Consider the following 17,789-nt stretch of genomic DNA (forward strand, 5'->3'; position numbering starts at 1 on the left):
CTCCTGGTTGTGTTGTGTTCTGAGGGTTACTTCAGTCGCCTCCACTCCAGTAGATCCCCACTGCCTTCCTGTGTGCTCCCCTCTGAGAAACACTACTGGCCAAGTGAGTCTCTAGATTTCCTTCAGTGGTGGTGTCCCACCACACCCGTCTTCCCCCTTGCCAGTTTCCCATTGGACTATTATAGTTTCCAAACGTGAAGAATACCAACATAGCATCCACCAGCCTTCCCTTTTACAACTGTGTTTGGCAATTGTGGGACACATTTCTTGCTAAGATTAATTTTCCTTCCAATATATGACAGGGTGCAGAGTCTTAAAAATATAAATACTTAAACCATTACAAACCATTATTTTTTATCAAGTTCTGGACAGTTTGCTGTTAACCTCACCCCTCTCTAGTGTTCTCTGGTGTGTTGTGCCCTCAAGCCGGGCATTTTCCTGTTTTCTTTACCATTTGCTGGTGTCCAGGTGAAAACTGTCTTTAACCATGGTCATTATTAAACAGACATGGAGACATTCAGCCCTTCTTTCTGCTCTGAACTTTGAGTACTAAAGTGGGTTACTGACAGAGCCTGAAGTCTGAGTTAGGCAGGCAAAGTGTGTGTGTTTGGCTTTGCCTGTTCTACAGGGTGTGTCAAGGACCAGAGAGGATGGGAAGGTTTGAAAAGTCAAAATGAAGAATATATAGGGTTGCAGAGTTTCTTACAGCTATGGAATCAGTCAATAGGAAGTTTGTTCATTGATGAGATAGGGTCGTGCTGTGTAGCTCTGGCTGTCCTGAAACTCACTGAATAGACTCGCCTGGCTTCAAACTCAGAAATCCGTTTGCCTCTGCCTCTTAAGTGCTGGGATTGAAGGCGTTTGCTGCCTGGCCAGACTGAAGACTTTTCATCTTCTCTGCCACTTCCTTGGTCTTGGTTTTGTAGCAGGTGGTCTGTATACCCCAGTTTCTCTGTAAACACTTAATATGTGAAGTTCACTTTTGGGTTTTGGATTGGGGGTTGGTTTTGGTGGTGTTTGGGTTTTTTGTTCTTTGAGAAAGACAGGGTCTTTCTATGTTGTTCCTGCATCCTGAGTGCTGTGGTCATAAACATGTACCCAGCTTCAGCAAAGTGAATTTTAAGAATGTATTTCATTTAACACAGAATATCTCAAATGCTGTCATGTTGAGATTTAATCAATATAAAAGCTATCCATGAATATGTTGGATTTTTTTAATGCTCAGTTTTCTAGCCCACTATATATTTAGATTTACAGTACATTGCCCTCAGACTGGACTATTTTAGAAGCTTCATAGCCACTTACTGCTTAGCACAGAGCTAGAAACAGACCCCACATTCTGCTCTCTTCTATTCGCCTGCTCTACCTTTATGCACGTGAAGGGAAACACTAGGCTTGACCTCAGTCCTGGCTTGCTGATAGCTCTGTGGACCATTTATAGATGTTCTGACGTGGCAGAAGTTAATCAGAATAAATTTTGCTCAGCATCATTAGCAAGAGATTTGTAAGCAGTTCTATAGTGAGAAAGCCAACACTGTAGCAAGTCTCTCCTTGTGGACTTAAGATTTTCTCCTTTCTTTCCTGGCCATGCCTGCCTTCGCCTTTGGGTCTAATGACCTTGGAAGAGCACAGATTACATGCTAAATATGTTACCTCTCTTCACTTTAGCAAGTGACCTTCCGAATTGCCAGCACCGATCTAATTCCAATCACTTCTAAAGTTTACCTTTTACACTTGTGTTGGTTTTAGCCAGTGGCTATTGTGTCAAAGGTCATGAACTTGTCCACTTCCTCACAGAGATTCTCAGTATGGTGTCCGGGTGCCAAGATCGTTCTGTGTCTGCTTGTTTGATTCTGCTGCCACTGATCTGCTCATAAAATCAAAAGGGCCTTTATTATTTCAGTAACAGCAGTGAGGGGAGAGGAGAAATGAGCAGAACAGAGCTTGGCATCTTGATTATTCTTAAATCTTTCTATAACTGTGTCTTCATGGTTGATATTTTACCAGCTTAGAGCTTCTAATTGAAAACAGATTCCTAATCTCTGGATCAAGAAGCAGTGTAAACTCAGGGAACCCTAGCCCAAGTCATTTGGAGACGCTCAGGTGTCCTTCTGTTTGATGGTCCTGCCATCAGTTTGCTCTCTCTGTGTCACTTACTGACTTGAAAGCTTCATTCAGCCTAGTGTGGTGCTGAAGAAGATACTTATTTTTATTTTAAAAGAGGGAAACCAAGGCAGAGAGGGTATAGATTAGTTATTAGCAATAGCTCAAAGGATTTATTACTTTTATTATTTTTTTTTTAAGTTGGCCTCACCATGCAGCTCTGGCCAGCCTGTGACTTGCTTTGTAGCAAAGGCTGGCCTTGAACTCACAGAGATCTGCCTGCCTCTGCCTCCTAAACTCTGAGATTAAAGGTGCATATTGCCACACTCAACTATTTTTCTTAAATGTGGAATTATGGGGAAAAAAACAGACAAAGCTTTTTCTTAGCTATGGGATGTGTTAGATTCCACACTGGAAACAGGTTGACGTTTGTTTTATCACAGACTGCTCCTGTTTTGATCATCTATGTTCAGATACAGTGGACAGCCCTAATTGACTGCTTCCACAATTGTGCTGTACCAGGTCCCACTTTTTTCTCCTGTCAAAATATTCTGTAGCATACTCAGGAAATGTTAGTTTTTTGCTACCAGCTTTTCAAGTAAATCCAGCTTGCTCCTCCACCATACAGAGCCATATTGGAAGAATTTAAACTATGCCAATAGGTTGGGCTTTTATTTCCATAGTTAGAAAAGAAACTTGCACATAATTTTTTAAAATGTTTTAACCTGAAGCAAGAGAGATGGGTCATCAGTTAAGAGCACTTGTTGCTCTTGCAAAGGACTGGAATTTAGTTCCCTGCACCCATGTGGTGGCTCAAAACCACCTGTACCTCCAATTCTGGGGAATCTCACTCCCGCAGACTTCCTAGGCATCAAATTGCATATGGTGCACATTGATGCATGCTGGTAAAACCCCAAGCTCTTTCTCCAGTTCATGCTTGGTTTCTCCCCTCCTTTCCCCTTCTTTCCCTGCCCTTCTCCCACTTCCACTAACAGACCTTGACTCCTGTTTGTAGAACCTGGGCTTTAGTTGAACTGCTTTAATGAGAGGGAAATCCTTTACTGTTTTTATTTGAGATTCTCTTAAGCCCAGTTATACTGAAACCTATGGAGACTGCAGGCATTCTGGAATCTCTAAGCTAATGCTGCCTGCACAGGAAACTATAATTTATCATGTTTTTGAGGCAGGCCCAGTCAAATTGGTGAATCACTTTCTTATGCTTCTGAATTCTTCATGTAAATACTGCTGTTTGGTTTCAGACCCTGGGACAAGGGACTGAGGCTCATATTTTACGTACCAAAGCAGACCTGACCTCCAGGTTCTCCCAGCATCCCTCAGTACCTACCTGGCATACCCTGCCCCCAACCTTGAACTTTCCAGCCCAAAGGGGTTGGGCTGCCCTTCCCCAAGAGGCTCTTCCCTACATCTTTCCCAGACATTTTGGTCTTTCTCTTCTCTTTCTCTTTTCTCTCTGCTCACATGCCCTTTCTTTCTTTCTCTTCTCCCCTGCCCCTCTTGGAGACTAACCTGGACTCAATCCTTGGGGCCAGTGAACTTGCCAGAACAGCTTCCCAGTAAACATGTCTTTAATATAATCAATCTGTTTAAAGTAGCTCTTTTCACCAGCACAGAATAGCAATGGCAGAGAGCTGTGAACTGTATCTCTTTTGACCAGACCCTGGTTGAAACCACAACCTATCAGGATTTTATTCAGAAAATTCCTGTTCCTATATTACACATACATGTAGGAATTACATTTCTGTCTTTGCTCCATTTCACAGAGCAAAAACAGGTTAATAAAGACTTTAAGAACTGCCTTAGTGCCCTGCATGTGGCAAAGCCATTTAACCTGGTCCCTCCTTCAGGTCTGAAATGCAGAACTAAGCTCGACATTTCGTAATCACATCTTCAGAAGAGGTAAAGAGGCAGTGGTGCTGTGGCTTGTCTTACAGCGTGCTGCTGTGTGTTCTCTATAGCCTAGGGGTTCCTTATTCTGGATGGAATGTACCTTTGTAACTGTGGGGACTGATGGTAGCATTTTAGAATTAGATACACTTCAATGAAAGGGTCATTTCCCTAAATATTATTATCTGACAAAGTGGGAGATTATTTTTCTTTTAATTTTGGAACTCCTTGGAATATTACAGTTTTCACAGTCCCTGGTACACACCCCTAACTTCTGACAACCTAGGGCCAGTGTTCTCTTAAGCGGAGAGAAGCCTATGGGTGCCTAGCATGTGCAAAGCCTTAGGTTCAGTCCCTAACACTTCATAAACCAGGCCTGGTGCACATACCTATAACCTCAGAGCCTGGCAAGTGAAAGCTGAACAGGCAGTTTGGCTACAGAGTACATCTGAGGCCAACCTGGGTTACGTGAGTCTTTGTCTAAGAACAGGGGGCTGGGACCAACATGATGGACAGTTCCTTCAAGCCCATTTCAGTCTGGGTTGAGTGTTCCCCCTCTTCTTATGCACATTTGAGCCCCTGCAGAGATGACGGTTATTATCATCATTACAGTATCTTCCTTATCGTTATTTGAGAATCACGTATCTGCTTAACATATCACTACTGCCGGACTCGAGCTAGTAAAAGTACTTTGTCTGTCTCAGTTGGGAATTTCACGGAATTTGCTTCAGTCTGACTGTGTTTCCAGATGGAGCCCTGTGCCTCTGTGTTGGTTTCAGGCCTAGAAGAAGCCATTGCTTTGCAGTGATCTGTAGCCAAGTGACAGTCCCTGGGGACTAAAGGGGTGACTATTAGGAGTAGGAGTGTGATAAACCTTGTTATTACTTAAGAAGGCTCTAAGAATCCCTCCCCCACCCCTCTGTATTATCTGGCTGTGCTCTTAAGGGAATGATGGAAGCCAGGGTGGGATAATGAAGGTTAGAGCTGATGGGGCAGGTTCTGACAGCCCAAGTCTCCCCTCGGAAGCTTCACACCTTTGCGCTCCAGGGAAGTTTTGACCCCAAGCTTTTACAGATCCCTAGTAAACTCTGAGTTTCCCAGACCCTTGTGTGGCTAATGTCTTTTGCAGAAACAAGTTTCTAGCTGAAACCAGCCCATCAGCCCAGCTCCTCATAGGCTATAATCCAGTTTTGGAAGAGAATGTTAGCCTGGCCTTCTGTGCTAGGTAAATATTCCTATGAAGTGTTTCAACTGTATCTTCCCTGTCAAGACTGAGTAAAGAGAGGACCCAAACAAGGGGTAAGCCCACCTGCTCCATATCTGGAGCCTGAATGGGGCTGGAAGACCGGAGAAGGGCTCTAGGAACCCTCCCCAGTTCACCGAGGGACTCTGGGCTGGCTGCAGCCTTTGTCCCTCCAGTTTTTGTTTTGTTTTTCTTGTGTAACTTAAAAATGAAAGGTCGGGCAAATTCTTTCACTTTTAAGTCTGCCTCTCATCCTGTCTCTCTGAACGCAGATGCTGTTTTCTAGTAGTTTTGCACAGGACTCCAAGCAGAAGGAGAGGAGAACTTGGTGAAGGAGGTGCTGAGAGGACCCTCTCTGGCTCCTCTGTGCTCTGTGTGCTCTGTTGCTCTGTTTTTTGTCGAGCTTTCTTCCAACTGCACCACTCCATAATTCTGATGAAAGCGAATTGAGTCTTAGGAATGTTTTTTCTTTTTACTCTCTCCCCACATCAGGAAGGAGGAAGGAGAGATACCATGAGCTGCACTGTGACTTCAGGTAGCTGTAGCTGTGATTCATTAACACAAAGGTCTAAGCCTGCGGAAGTCACAGATTTACAGCAGAAACCTCTCTTCCTGAGGAAAGAGGAGATGGATACTCTGAAACTTGCTCGACTCTGCCCACTTGGTCCTACCTAGTTCCTACCTCCCTCCTATGTTTCCCAAGACCCTGTGTCCGTAGCACTAGGAGGGCTCTGGACTTTTGACCTAGAAAGGATTGCCTTGGTTCCCCATGTCCTCCTCTCTGACTGTGAGCAGGCTGACATGTTCTGATTCCTACCCATCTCAACAAAGACCTTTGAGACTTGTAAATGGCTGTATAAGACTAAAACCTCCGCCCTCCCTCCAGAGGAAAGGGCTGTCCTCCTCTGGGGTGCCCTGTGGCTGCCCACACAATGACTGCTGGGAGGAGATGACACCTCCATGTCCAGATTGCCATGCAGTCTCATTCGCAGTTTCCTGGATCGCATCACCTTATCAGCCATGTTCCCGTCCATGGCTGATGATTCTGCTCACCCTGAGCTGTGGTGTTGACCAGCCAACAGCGTTCACACTGATTGTGAACGCCACATGTCTGACTCCAAACTTCCCACCGAGAAGGAATACAGTGTTTTCTAGGTCAGCCCTGCTCTGTCCCAGGCACTTCAGATGTGTTGGCTCCTCCAGGCTCTATGACTGGCTGGGTAAAGGCTGGAAGACAGAATAGGTGCAGGATTTCCAGTCTTTCTCCAGTATTTATAGCCAATGGATTGCAGACAGGCGGGCTGCCCTGGTCCCGAATGAGTATCTTTTGTCTGAAATGGACAAGTTGGAGAATTTGGCATTTTTGACAAATGAGTTAAGCCACTTGAGTTGCTCGTGCACGGATGTGATGGTTTGGCAGGTGGAGTTATTCTATTATGTTAAAATTTATTAACAAGGGCTTAATTTCATTCCAAACAGATTGTGTCAAGGCGCCCGTGTACTGCGGAATACAGTGAAATATGAGAGTCTTGAGCTTTTAGTGGATGTTGAGTGCAAGACCCTGGCTCAGCCTACCTCTCTCTAAGCAGCCACAGCCACGAAACTTTCTTGACCTTTTCACCCTTCAACTTTGCTTGAACTTGAAAGACTTTTGAAGACAGAGAGAGAGAGAGAGAAGAGGGGGGTTTGGTTGGTGGGGGGAGAGGTTGGTTGGTTGGTTGGTGAAGGCTGTGGAAGAGAGATGTAGACTGGGGTGGGGGTACTGATTATATGTTAGCTAACAGTAATACCAGGAAAATAATCCTCCTCTGTGTATGAGTTTCTGCTACTGCGAGCTGGGGTAATCAGCTCACATGACATGCTCAGAGGCTAATGCTAGCCTGTGCTGTTTGTGAGCGTATTCAAACAAAGGCTGATTATCCAAACAAGAATTTGGACTGCAGCAGTCGGACCAGTTAAATTATAGTTAGTAAAACTTGGCGCCTTGCGAGCTTGGAATGTTCCAATTGCAGCTGGATCTTCATTTGTCAGGCAGCCTCACTAAACAGTAAAACCAGAGATTTTTATCTCCCCAGGACTCCATTTAACTCCTTGGGTGCAAAGAGCAGCGTGCCAACTATCTTAGTTTGGACTCCTGGCCACTTCCCCATCCTGCGGTGCCTGAGGTGATGACCAGCAGTTGTTTGCTGCTGCTCTGTCAGAAGGTGGATTTTATACTAGAGAAAGAAGTTGATATTCTTCTAGTCCATAACTGCTTTATTAAGTGCTATAACTGAGGATGCTTCGTGCTGGGTACTCTGTTTTATGTGAATGGCCACAATAGATGTCATAAAATAACCAACTGTAAAAAGCTTACAAAAACTGGACAATGGTGGCGTACTACTTTAACCTTAGCCCTTGGGAGGCAGAGGCAGGCAGGTATTGAGTTTGAAGCCAACCTGATCTGCACAGCAAGTTCTAGGCCAGTGAGGGTGACATAGTGAGACCTTCCCTTCAACAAAAATTACTTTAGAAATCGTAAGAGTCATTTAGTGTCACGGCGATGGAGATGAGTGTTTGAGCCACTATGGATGGAAAGTAGGACCAACCTTCGAAGGTGGGACCAGAGGAGATTTTATGCAGAGCAAGCAAGAGCAAAGGGACTGAGGCAGGAAATACAGTGTGAGAGAGTAGGTCAGGGGTTCAGAAGAGAACTGCCCTGGTAAAGGAAGAAGCGGCCATCCAAGTTTTTTTTTTTTTTTTTTTTGATATAGCTGTCTTTAATAAACATATATTGGGAACATACCATATGCCAGGACATTAAATTCTCAAAATAATTCTGAGAGACTCAAAGAAACCTAGTGACTTTCCCAATTCCATACAACAAGAGTGGTGTTTTAAACTTCAAATCCCTCCCAGCTTCTCAGGACCAGGCTCTCCTCTTTAATCCTGCTGACTTTGTGATCAAAGTATAGCATGGACTAGGCATGCTTTCATGCAGAGGCCTCCGTGTAGAATGGCGATTCTGAGAGGATTTCTGTGCATGGGAGATCGCCACACTGGAGAAGACATGGGCAGGACAGTTGCCACCCTGCACTGGTTTAAACTTGTGGGATGCAAAGCGATTCTGGGAACAGTACTTCCCTTTGACTGACTCTGTCACAGTCTGGTCTTAGAGTTACTTCCCACAGAGATTTTAACGCAGTAAGAGCTGATTTTGGCAGGGTATCGGTCTTTACGGCAGGGTTGCCTTTTCTGGGAAATACATCTGATGCCGTTAGTGTATGGCTCTCTGCTTCCCAGTTTCCGTGGGGTATCAGCACCGTGTTCTTGTCCTCTCTTGACCTTGCCACTGTCTTGTTTTCTTTCCTGTCTTCTTTGATATACTCTGTTATTGTAAGCCAGGCTGTGGCTTCTGGGAGGGGTGATTGGCAGGGTCAGGGAGACTTAAGCACTGAGACGTGTGTCCCAGAGGTGGAAGCCAGATTTCCTCTCAGGGCCCCGAGGCCAAGCTCCCGTGACGGCTTTATGGGCTAGAAATAGCAAAATCAAAATGGATATTGCAGAGTCCAGACACGCAAATAAGAAATCCAAATGCTTGGAAACCTAAGATTTTAAATTTTTATCGGTATTTTTTTTTCACAATTGAAGCAAACTAGTGTACCTCCAAGTCAGCTTCTCCTCTGAACAGTAGGCATGGTGGGGGTACAGTTCTTCCGAGCTGATTTTCTCCATTCCGTTTTGTGAAGTGAAGGCACAAGCCAACCGGCACCACCATCTTTGATCAGCTGAGAGGACAGCTCTCTGCATGTGGAGTTTAGAGCACAGATCTTCACTTCCATGGAAGCCCCATTGAAGATGCCCATTTACCCTCGAGGGAAGCCTGGTTGTGAGCTTCTGGAACTCTACAGGTTTCCAGGTTTGGGATACTGGTTTTACTTAGTCCACAAAGCTCTTAGGCGATAGCTCCGAGCCCCTCAGAGATGCTATTACAAGTGCAGGGAGCATCTCTCTTTGTCCTGCAGTGTTGGTGGAGTGTGGTAGTCTAAGGATGAGTTACTTTCCCCGTCTGATGTTGATCATCTCTCTGTTATCAGTGGCTGGAAGATTAACACAGAAAGGACTTGGTTCCCTCTGGTGATCATGTTTCAGCACCTCACTCAGGAGTAGCAGAGGATAACATGCAACTGTTAAGATCTCGATCATGCTAAAAGTATTAAACTTGGCTTTCAGAGATTAGCTTTTTCCTACTTAAAATTAAGAACTCAAAGATTTTAATCAAGATAATCCTAAAATGTCTTAAGGTACAACTTTCTCTAGGGGTGATACACTTGGAATAGTAAAGACCAAGGGAGGGGTGTGGGTTAATGTTTACTCTTTTATTACTATTTTAATCAAATGGCTTTACAACTTGACCTTTTAAATGTGAAAATGTTTCTTTAAGAGAACACTCAGGTGTGGGCAACATCATTGCTGTGTTGAAAGTTCACAGCCCTAGACGCCTTTTCCTTGCATCTTAAATATTTTTTGGAAAGTATGTTTCGCTCGGGGTTCACATTCTCCTGATATTTGGGGGTAGGTAAGAATGCCATCTGGGTGAGACACACATGCACGCACACACGCAGGCAGGCACGCATACATGTGAGGCTCCTCTAGTGTGTAGTTTCTTATTTTCACAGTAATCCTGCCAGACAGAATAATGTTTTTGTTTCATAGATAAGAAGGCTGACCTGGGGACTGGAGAAATGGCTCAGTGGTTAAGAGCACCCGACTGCTCTTCCAGAGGCCCTGAGTTCAAATCCCAGCAACCACATGGTGGCTCACAACCATCTGTAATGGGGTCTAATGCCCTCTTCTGGTATGTCTGAAGACAGCTACAGTGTACTTGTATATAATAAATAAATCCTTAAAAAAAAAATCTTTAAAAAAAAAAGAAGGCTGACCTGTAGAGGATACATAGTAGGAACAGACTTTGAAGCTGGGTTCTAGAGACTCAAATCCATAGGCTTTTCACTGCACCGTGACACTGAAAGGAACACATTTGAGCTGCTGTTCTTTAAGCTTTTTAGTGCCAGGTGGTGCCACACATTGGTCGTCTCAGCACTCAGGATATAAGAAAGGAAAAAAAGCAAGGAGGAGGAGAAGGAAGATGTATGGACTTGGGTTGGATGAGGTCGTTTGTGTTACTTAGGAGGTGAGCCAAGAAGTCAGGAGCCCAGGACCAACCTGTCTACTTGTTTTCTGCTACAATGTAAATTGTAGCCAGCAGCAGCAGCCAACTGTTCGTTAATGTGGAGGAAATGTTATAGTCAACGAGCCTGCTGGGCAGTGGTGGCCCAGCCTTTTAATCTTGGCACTTGGGAGGCAGAAGCAGGTGGATCTTTGAGAGTTCCAGGACAGCCAGGGTTACACAGACAAACGCTGTCTCGGAAAACAACAACGACTACAACAACAACAACAAGAAATAGACAGTCAGTTTAAGATCTATACTTCTACTTTTTTCTCGCAGAGCGTATTGCTTTGCCCTCAGTTTCTAGTTTTAGCCTCTGTTTCTTCTGTGGTGGTTTGAAAGAGAATGTTCCCATAGGCTCCGGCATTTGAACACTTAGTCCCTGATTAGTGATGCCGTTTGGAGAGAAGCAGGCTAGCTGGAGGAATGCATCACTGTTGGTGGGCTCGAAGAGCTTAAAGTCCATTGCACTTCCAGAATTCTCTTGTGGTTAAGCATGTGGTCTCTCAGCTTCCCTCTCCTGACATTATGTCTGCCCCTTGCTGTTGTCATGCCTCCCCACTGTGATGAACTTGTCCCTTTGGAACCATAAGCCAAAATAAAATCTCTTCTTCTTAAATTGCTTTTGGGCATGGAGTTTTATCACAGCAACAGAATGGTAACTAATAATATCTTCAGAAAAGAATCTTTAGGCCAAACTTTTTATTTTTAAATCTCTACTACTTTATTAAGACAGGTTTTTTTTCTTTCCTTCTCTTTCTTTCTTTCTTTTTTTCTTTTGTGCAGAGATTTGGAGGGCATCTTCCAGACAGGCTCTTGCTACCCAGCTCTGCGTAGACTAGAACTTGCTGTGTAAAACAGTCTGGCCTGGAATTCACAGGGGTCTGTGTCCCTCTGCCTCCTGAGTGCTGGGATGAAAGGCATGCTCTACTGTACCTGATGAGTTGTAGATTTTTAATGTATATAACTTGATGAGTTTAGCAGTAAATGTACACCCAGTGATTCTTTAGTTTATGTAAATTTTATAATTTATTAAAGATGAAAGAAGCCTGAGGGAAGTAGCCATGCTAGAGTGTTTGCTTTGTGTGACTGGCTCTGGGGTTGGTTGTTAGTCCACACAAAACTTGGTGCACACCTGTAAGGCTGAAGCTGTGGGTACAGGAGAATCAGAAGTTCAGGGCTGTTTGAGGCCAGCCTGGAATACAAGTGACTATATCTTAAAATGTTTTCATCAAATTCCCATATGAATTAGATGGATTGCTTTTTAATCTTATAAAACAATTGACTCTTGCCTGAATATGTGATACTAAAGAATATCAAGTATACCCAACATTTTTTCAGAGTTCATCAATATTTTAATTTTATAATACTGAGAATGCTGTTCCATGTACAGAATGGCAGGACTCAATTTAGGCCCTGTGATGGCTAATCTTGATTGTCCACTTGATTACAATCTGGAATTAACTAAAACCCAAATGGCTAGGTGCACCTGTGAAGAATTTTTTTTTAGTATATAATTTATTCTTATTTTATGTTCACTGGTGTTTTGCCTTCATGTGTGTCTGTGTAATGATGTTAGAAGCCCTGGAACTGGAGTAATGGACAGGTGTGAGCTGTCATGTTAGTACTGGGGACTGAACCCAGGTCCTCTGGAAGAGCAGCCAGTGCTACGGCCCCAGGGATTTTTTTTTTTCTTAATTAAATCATTTGAATTAGAAAGACCAATGTCTACTCTGGATTTTTGAGATAGAAGCCGTTTAATCTAGGCCACACCTTCTGCTGGCAGCTTCCAAGGCCGTGGAAGAAGGAAGCTGTCTTTCTCTCGGCTTGCCTGCTCTCACTCTCACTAGCAAGTCCATTCCTTCACTAGCATTAGAGCCTGCTTTTTGGGGATTCCTACATCTACTGAAGACCAGCTGAGGCACCCAACTTCCTGGCCCAAAGGACTACTGAATTGTTGGCCAATAGATAGACAGCCATAGTTGGACTAGCTGTACCACAGCCTGTAAGCTGTTCTAATAAATATCATACACACACACACACACACACACACACACACACACTCTCTCTCTCTCTCTCTCTCTCTCTCTCTCTCTCTCTCTCTCTCACTCTACAGGGCCATTTTAAACAATTTTAAATGCTTTAAACCTTCTGGTAACATTAGAGTTTCTGTTTCTAATCTATAATTCAATAATTTTTTAATTCAACTCAATTCAACACCTTAATTTTTAAAATTTCCATTTTAAAATGAAAATATTCACTACTTAAAAATGAATGTTCTATGGGGTTGGGGATTTAGCTTAGTGGTAGAGCGCTTGCCTAGCAAGCGCAAGGCCCTGGGTTCGGTCCCCAGCTCCGAAAAAAAAAAAAAAAAAAAGAAAGAAAGAAAAAAAAATGAATGTTCTAACATAACATAGTCCAAAGACAGATTAATTTGTACTTGTATGTAAAAGAATGATGGAGGAAAACATTTTTAAAAATTTCTATAATTAAGCAATTGTTTCTATAAGAGCAGAGCACATCAGATATAAGGTAAAAGTGGGGCATGCTATAGCACAGTTGTCTGAAGTGTCTCTCTCTCTCTCTCTCTCTCTCTCTCTCTCTCTTTTTCTCTCTCTCCCTGTGTGTGTGTGTGTTTCCACATCTTCATGGCTTAATCATCTTTCATAGACAAAGTTTTGTGCCCCATGAATAATGCCTCCTAATCTAATCTAATCTAATCTCCTAAAGGTTCCAAGTAATCACCATGTAGATTTTAGGTTTATTATGTACTGGAATCAGGTAGGAGTCGCCTTCTGTAACTAGCTCACTTCGTTTCATTTACCTTACATCCAGTTTGTCATAACTGGAAATATTTCTCTCTTTTTTTGAGATGGATGTCTCATTGGATCTGTGTATTATATTTTCATTATCCATTATCCTTTGTAAATAGGTGTTCAATTTGCCTCTGTGTTCTGATGACTGTGACAAATGCTAGGCTGAGGGCAGGAAGACAGGTCTCTCACCAAAACCCAGATCTCTGTTGTTTTTTGATAGGTACCCAGAAGTAGAGTTACTAGATTTTTAATTTGAAAAAAAGCTAAGGTGCCCTATACTGTTTTCACATCAGTTCACCAGCTCACGTTGCCACTCACAGCTCCACTGCGTCCCTTTCCTATGCGCAGTCACTTGTGCATGTGTTGTAATAGCTATCACCGGTGAGGTAAGAGCAGGGACGGTGTTTGGATCGGAGTTCTCCTGATTAGTGATGTGGAGCACACTTTAGTACTTATCTATTTCCTTTGTGAACCTGGGATGAGGGTTGCTAAAAATGACTAAAGTCTCATACAATAGACACCTTATTCAGAACATCAGACAATTTATACCCAGAGGATTACAAAAGGTCAGCTGAGTAGGCTCATGAGTTCACACTGTCTGCAGTCACAAGGATATGAGGAATACCAGCTGCCGGAAACCCACTCTTCTCCAAGACACCTGAGGAGCACGGAAACACAGTCTAAGAACACTTCTGTCATTTGAAGAAACTGAGGTCACAAGACTCTTGTTTTCCTGTAACCTTATCACAAGCACTAAGAATTGACCTTTCACGAATCCATCCTTGGACCCCGTCCCAACACTTATTGGCCAGTTTCTCTTTTTTTTAAGCTGGGTTTCACTATGTAGTCCAGGCTGACCTTCACTGTGTAGTCCAGGCTGGCCTTAAGCTCACCATCCTCCCACTTCAGAGTGTAGAATTACAGAATCAAACCAATCCGAATGTGGTGGTACAGACCTGTAGTCGAAGGTAACTTACACACTTGTAACTATGTTAAGAACATGTCCTAAACAAGTGTGGTAGTTTGCATATGCTTGGCTCAGGGAGTGGCACTATTAGGAGGTGGGGCCCTGTTGGAGTAGGTGTGTCACTGTGGGTGTGGGCTTTAAGACCCTCACCATAGCTGCCTGGAAGTTAGTCTTCCACCAGCAGCCTTCAGATGAAGATGCAGAACTCTCAGCTCCTCCTGTACCATACCTGCCTGGATTCGGCCATGTTCCTACCTTGATGATTCTGCACTGAGCTTCTGAACCTGTAAGTCAGCCCAGTTAGATGTTGTCTTTTGTAAGACTTGCCTTGGTCATGGTGTCTGTTCACGGAAGGAAAGCCTTCACAAGACAACAGGCTGGTGTCCATAGAAGCTGCACTCTGAAAGCTCCAGGGCTTTGCTACACTTCCTTTGTCCTGGCTGCTGCTCCTGTTGCCTCTTCCACTGCACGGCCATCCAACAGCCATTGCCAAGGCCAGCCCCACTGCCTCTTCTGGTTTTCCTATAACTTTTACCTTTTCAGGCCCTGTGTTAAAGGAGGGTTTTGTACATGGTACATAATAAGAGTTTTAATTTCTTTTTCGGTCAGAAACTTACTGTGTAGACCAGACAGGCCTCAAACTCAAAGACATCTGCCTACCACTGCCTCCCTAGTGCTAGGATTAAAGGCATACCTGACCCAATTTCATTCTTACTAAGAAATTAAATTATAATCTTATATCTTTTATCCCAAGTTACCTGTTTCAGTTTCTCCCTAAACTTAACAGTAGATAAAAATGATTTTCCGGGGCTGGGGATTTAGCTCAGTGGTTAGAGCGCTTACCTAGGAAGCGCAAGGCCCTGGGTTCGGTCCCCAGCTCCGAAAAAAAGAACCAAAAAAAAAAAAAAAAAAAAAAGATTTTCCATGAAACTCCTCTCAGAGAAGAAGCCCAGACCCAGATTCTGAGTCCTCTATTCTGATGTCCATTCAGTTTGTCACACAGACTTGGACAACATAGTTCCATCTCAAGAAACTGCAGACTCAGATCTCAGGGTGCAGCTCAGGGTGCTGGGCTGCATTTCCAGTAACACAAGCAAAACACAAATATAGTGTTACTATTGCTGTGACAAAACACCAGACAAAAGCAGCTCTTACAAGGACAGCATTTAATTGGAGCTGGCTTACAGAAAAGAGTCACTTGGCTTATGCTTCCTCACTGTAGTTACCACCGAAGGAAGAGAGGGCAGGAACTGGAAGCAGGGGCTGATGCAGGCGCTATGGAGGGTGTGACTTACTGGCTTGCTCTCCATGGCTTGCCCAGCCTGCTTTCTTATAGAACCAGGACCACCAGCCCAGGCATGGCCCCACCCACAATGGGCTTGGCCCTCCCCCTTCAATCACTAATTAAGAAAATGTCCACAGGCTTGCCTGCCTGTTATACCATTGTACAGAGATGTTGTCTCAATTGGGGTTCCCTCCTCTAAAGTGACTACAGCTAGTGTCAAATTGACATAAAATTCCCGCATACACAGCAACAACGAAACCTCGGATACTTTCTGACTAGAGTGAGCATCATTGGTGTGATCTTTAGGGTTTTCCTTTACCTGAACCATTTCATCCACTGCCTGAAACTTCAAAAACTGAAAGGAATAATTGCTCACTGTGTGGAGAGCTAGGAGATGACGGTTCACTGTTTGCTTCAACCCCCAACCCCAAAAGAGTATGTCAAGGATGAGACTGTGGGGTTGGGGATTTAGCTCAGTGATAGAGCATTTGCCTAGCAAGGGCAAGGCCCTGAGTTCGGTCCCCAGCTCCAGAAAGGAAAAAAAAAAAAAAGGATGAGAATGTGGTTCAGCTGGGGGATGCTGGCCCAGTGTGCAGGGATTCTTGGTTTTGAGCTTCAGCATCCCATGTGCTGGTCATGGTGATATGTGGTACATGCCTGCAGTCCCAGCCCTGGGAGTCGGAGGCAGGCAGGTAAGGAGCTCAAGGCCATCCTCAGTTACACAGTAACTTCAAACCCAGAGCATTTAAAAGCCATGTTTTCCTCCCAAGTCACATTTGTTATAGGAAAAATATAAAGGCAAATAGAAGGAAGTTGAAGATACTTAAAATTCCTTTGTTGATACCGTTTAATGTCATTGTTAACAAGCACATACTCCAGCTTTAGAGTCTGTGCCAGTCTTTTGAAAGGTATTAACTAAAAGACAAAGAAATTAGGTTTCAGTGGGGTAAGGTGGGAAGTAATAGAGGAACCCTTTCAGTCTCAAAAGATGGTGTGGGTAAGTGAATGAGTTTGGAGACACAGTGACTAGGAGTTATTAAAAATTACCTCATCCAAGAACAGTGTGGGAAAGTACCTCATTGTCAGATCCTTCACTCATTCTTCCAGTAAAAATGAAAAAAAAAAAAAAAAAAGAAACCAACTCACGGGGCTGGAGAGATGGCTCAGAGGTTAAGAGCACCTGACTGCTCTTCCAGAGGTCATGAGTTCAATTCCCAGCAACCACATGGTGGCTCACAACCATCTGTAAAGAGATCCGATGCCCTCTTCTGGTGTATCTGAAGACAGCTACAGTGTACTTATATATAATAAATAAATAAATCTTTAAAAAAAAAAAAAAAGAAAGAAACCAACTCACTTTATGTGTTTGTGTACATCTGAGTGCATGGGTGTTTGTTATGAATGCAGTTCCTGTGCAGTCCAGGAGAGGGTGTCAGATCCCGAGGAGTGGGAGTTACAGACAGTTGTGAGCCACCATGTGGGTGCTGGTCCTCTTGCAAGAGCAACAAGTGCTCTTAACCACTGGGCATTTAGAAGAAAGAGATACTAAGTTTGACCTGATGGCACATGATGGTAAATTCCAACACTTGCGTGTAAGAATTCCGAGGTAACCTGGATTTATGAGACTCCGTTTTGAGCAGACATTTGGATGTATAAAGAAGCAACAGGATGCGGCTGATCTACTTCCCACTCGGTGGTGTTTCTAATTTGCCATTCACCTTTCTCGGTGGAGCCTGAAAGACTACAAGGAAGTATTTAATCAAATATTATTGATCTATATAACATTGCTTGTTTTAAAAAGGTGTCCCCAGACCATCTGGTGTCAATGGGCTGTTCTCTTTAGTAGAGAATTTTATGTGCCCAAACTGAAGTTATGGGGGTCTTCTGTGCCCGCCTGTGTGCAGATGAAGAGCTTTAACCTAGCCCTTAAAAAAACTCAGCTCCCAAGGGATCCTAAAGCTACCTCTTGTTTCTTCATCTCAAGGTGTTGTTGAAAACAAAAGCAAAAGGACTCTGTCTGCCTCCCCTGACTCCTGCCATGCACTGGGGGCTAGTGGGCAGATCTTAGGCTCTGTGGCATGTTTGGTGGGGACTCAGTCCAAGGCTAAACCTTGACGTGTTAAAGAAAAGGAAGTTGGGGTGGGGGAGGTCAGAGTTGAGTAACCTGTCCAAATTGTTCCGTGTAGGAAGTCTGGGACTGAGCCGTGCCGCTAGCGTGGCCGGAAAAACTGATCTGTATCCATGCTGCTGTCTTTGAGGTA

General features: G+C 43.9%; 2 protein-coding genes across 16 annotated transcripts in view; one reads left to right on the plus strand and one right to left on the minus strand.

Annotated features, from left to right (window-relative positions):
- The window catches only part of LOC134480843 (large ribosomal subunit protein eL21-like), a 1,068,210-nt gene that overhangs the window by 425,333 nt on the left and 625,088 nt on the right, over positions 1 to 17,789 (minus strand). The window lies entirely within an intron of this gene.
- Bcas3 (BCAS3, microtubule associated cell migration factor) overlaps positions 1 to 17,789 on the plus strand; it is a 459,409-nt gene that overhangs the window by 322,418 nt on the left and 119,202 nt on the right. The window contains exon 24 of one of the 15 annotated variants that reach the window (XR_010055215.1): positions 1 to 17,786. This exon is cut by the window's left edge and continues 12,082 nt beyond it. The exons of the other annotated variants lie outside the window; for them this stretch is intronic. The gene's annotated coding sequence lies outside the window, so the exon portion shown is untranslated. The remainder of the gene's footprint in view (positions 17,787 to 17,789) is intronic. 15 annotated transcript variants of the gene reach the window in all.

Source organism: Rattus norvegicus, chromosome 10 (assembly GCF_036323735.1).
Source record: "Rattus norvegicus strain BN/NHsdMcwi chromosome 10, GRCr8, whole genome shotgun sequence".
NCBI lineage: Eukaryota > Metazoa > Chordata > Mammalia > Rodentia > Muridae > Rattus > Rattus norvegicus.